At 61.4% G+C, this 3,350-nt stretch overlaps 1 protein-coding gene across 3 annotated transcripts in view; it reads left to right on the forward strand.

Moving 5' to 3' along the window:
• Nucleotides 1-266: 266 nt before the first annotated feature.
• ACY3 (aminoacylase 3) overlaps nucleotides 267-3,350 on the forward strand; it is a 13,429-nt gene continuing 10,345 nt past the window's right edge. Inside the window, exon 1 of one of the 3 annotated variants that reach the window (XM_015569018.1) lies at nucleotides 267-439. The gene's annotated coding sequence lies outside the window, so the exon portion shown is untranslated. The remainder of the gene's footprint in view (nucleotides 440-3,350) is intronic. The other 2 variants (XM_015569019.1, XM_006771496.2) reach the window with 2 other exon arrangements.

The raw sequence follows: 3,350 nt of genomic DNA on the forward strand, positions 1-3,350 counted from the left end.
CCATTCTCCCGCCTCTGCCTTGGCAAGTTGCTTCCTCAAAATGACCATTGGACTGAAAAGAGAGAGCCAGGGGGGTTGAGAATAACTGGAGGGTGTCCAGGCCACAGTCTGGGCAGTGAGCCCAGTGAGCAAAGACCAGAAGATACCGCTCCGTGAACACTGGACATTTCACTGCCCTCACCACAGCTCGGTGTGTCCCCTTTGCCCTCTCGGCCGCTGGTTGCTGTGGTTCAGGTGAGGGGCAAAGCCTCAAGGGAAATGTCGCTCTGGGCGGGGGGCACTGGAGGTGGCGGGGGGGAGGGCAGTCCCCGCATGCCCCACTCCGGCGGCCCCTGGTTGGTAGAGCAGTCACATGACTGCATCCTGGCTGCCAGGGAGGCTGCGAGCAGGTGCAGCCTCCTGCCCTGAGGAGGCTGTTCCAGAGCCACAGATGTGACAGGTAAGTGTCCCCTCCTCGCACCATCCTCCCCATCCCAGCCCTTTCCTTTCTCTGTCACCACTGACCAGGCTCGGTCCTGGCCACGGCGTCGTCAGACACAGAACGCAGACCATGCCCGGTGTTTCTGACCCAGCGCACAGGGGCTCCGAGAGCCTTAGGGCCCTTCAGGCTTTTGCTCAGCTGCTCTCCCTTCCCAACTCTCCCTCCCTCCCCCCGACCTCTTCCCACCCCTGACTCCCAGAGGGATCCAGCTCAAATTCCAGATGGGGGGGGCCCTGGCCCGGCTCACACAGCACCCTCCGCTCCGCTGCCAGCGCTTCCCTGCGCCAGCGCCACCACCTAGACAGCCCGGGTGGCTTCCCTCTCCGCCCCCTCGTACCCGTGCCTTTGGGCATGTCCCTTCCCTTCTCCGAGCCTCTGTTTTCTTAGCTTGTAGAATGGGCTCCCACCTACCCCTTAGAGTTGGTGTGAGGGTTAGATGAGACCATGTGGGTCGGGGGCCCAGGGGTCCCCACTCTGGGATGCAGTGGAGCCCAGGCTCCGTGAGGGAGCCAGCGTCGGGCACAGCAGCCCTGGCTGCAGAGGGCCCCAAACCACACCCCTCCTGGGCTTCCCAGGGCCCTGTCAAGGCCTTGCCCCGAGGTCTGTGAGAGCGGCCTCTCCCTGTCCAGCGGTCTTGGGGTCCCACTGCCCGAGGCTGGGGTCCGTCCCAGGGTCCCTTAGAGCTCAGGGGTCAGCTTCAGCCATAGGTGCTGGTTCCACTGTGGTGACTGACCATAGTCCAGATGGGCCATTGAGAGAAACTACAATATGGGGTGAGTGTTCCTCCCACCCCCACCCGGACACCAGGCCGGCGGGAAGGAGTGGGCAGGCTGGGCCTGGTGGGGGTTGGGAGGAAGGACCAGGCTGTGATGAGGGTGCTGTGAACACACAGCGGGAGGGCGGTGAGCAAAGGCCGAAGGGGGACGAGCCTGCTCAGGACGTGGACGGTCAGGCAGGGGCTCCGAAGGAGTGGCTCCCAGGTCACGTGGCTCTCCTGGGTCAAGCCTGACGATTGTGTGGGTTGGCTCAGGTTTTGACTGCTCGCTGGGCCTCAGTTTCTCCAACTGCAGTGAAGGTGGATCCGTGGAGGATGCCCCTGCCCTCGGTCATGCCAGGGTCCGCTGTGCCTGTTCCCAAGCTTGGGCTGCCCCTCCTCTCCCTCACTCCTCTCAGCTGCTCGGCCCAGAGAGGGTGCTGACTCTCCCCAAGTCACACAGCCTGTCAGGATGGGCGGCAGAGCCTCAGGGCCGAGCACAGCTTAGACACTGGGTGACCCGGCTGGACAGTTCACTGCCCAGCTCTGCCTCCTCAGTGACCTTTGGACCATCCTTGAAACCCTGTGACAGCCCGGGCAGCCTGGGGGGAGGTGGGGGGCGGGATTGTGTTTGGGGGCCCTTTGCAGCCAGGACCTCTGCACCAAACACTGACTCCCTTACAGAGAGTCTGGGCTCCACTGCATCCCAGAGTAGGGACCCCTGGGCCCCAGACACATGCGATCTCATTTAACCTCATACCAACTCTAAGCCCGGGGAGGGACAGGCCTGGAGGCTCCGACTGGACACCCCCATGTTCCAGCTCCAGCTCCAGTTCTGGTGCCCTGGTGCCCTTGGGCATTCTGTCTGAGCCCCAGGTTCCACATCTGGGAAATGGGTGGGCATGTCACGTCCAAAACAAAGCAGGCGGGATCATGAGCCACGCCTGTCTCTCTGGGGGCTGCAAGGGCAGAGCATGTTGCTGAGGGGGTGAAGGGGAGAGGACACTTCTCACCTGGGTGGCCGCCAGGTACATACATGCCTCAATGAGCAACGTGTGGGCCGTTGTGGTGGTGGCCCAGGCTGCCAGCAGCTCGAGCTGGGCTGCCTTCCGCCCTGAGCTGGGCACCTGTGAAGTAACAGGCCTGCTTGGCAGCCCTCAGGCCTCCTCGGGACTCATGTTCACCCCAGGCCTCGCGTCCCTGCTGGTGATTTTCCAAGGCCGCGTGCAGCTGTCCACTGGGAGCCTGCCTGGCTCTGGCCAGAGCACCGGCCCGGCTGCAGGACCTGAACTCAGTGGACTGGACTGCGGCAGCGGTGGGTGGCAGTGGGGGTAGAGCTGGGTGGGGAGACCCCAGCGCTCCTGCTCTCTGGCTGGACCTCAGCCAGCACCACCCTCCCTGGCTTTCTGCCAACTTGTTACCAACACTTCCTGCCCAGGGATCTCCGGGCCCATAAATACCTGCTGCTCTGCATGGGGCACACCCCAGCCCCGGAGGTCCAGGAAGCCGGACACCCCGGCAGGGAGCCACCGCACAGCTAACGCATGGGGCGCACTCCCCCCAGGCTGTGTCCCGGTCTCCCCTATATAACACCGGAGCATTACCCCTTTCTACAAGCACACCCTGGTGAAGGTCTGGGCCCCTCATCTCACCTTAGGACAGCGGTTCTCAACCTGTGGGTCACGACCCCTTTGGGGGTCCAACGACCCTTTCACAGAGGTCGCTTAAGACCATCGGGAAAGAGAAACCAAGATGGCGGCATAGGTAAACACCAGAAATTGCTGCCTCGTACAACTAATTCAAAAATACAACTAAAAGATAAAACGGACATCATCCAGAACCACAGGAAGGCTGGCTGAGTGGAAACTCTACAACTAGAAGGAAAGAGAAAAGCACGCTGAGACTCAGAGGAGGTGCGGAAGTACAGAGGTACGAAGGCACATGTGGGAAGGGATGGCAACTGAGGACACGGTTGTCTTTTATGCTGCCTCGCAACTAATTCAAAAATACAACTAAAAGATAAAACGGACATCATCCAGAACCACAGGAAGGCTGGCTGAGTGGAAACTCTACAACTAGAAGGAAAGAGAAAAGCACACTGAGACTCAGAGGGGA

This window comes from Myotis davidii, unplaced genomic scaffold (genome assembly GCF_000327345.1).
Source record: "Myotis davidii unplaced genomic scaffold, ASM32734v1 scaffold425, whole genome shotgun sequence".
Taxonomy (NCBI): Eukaryota; Metazoa; Chordata; class Mammalia; order Chiroptera; family Vespertilionidae; genus Myotis; species Myotis davidii.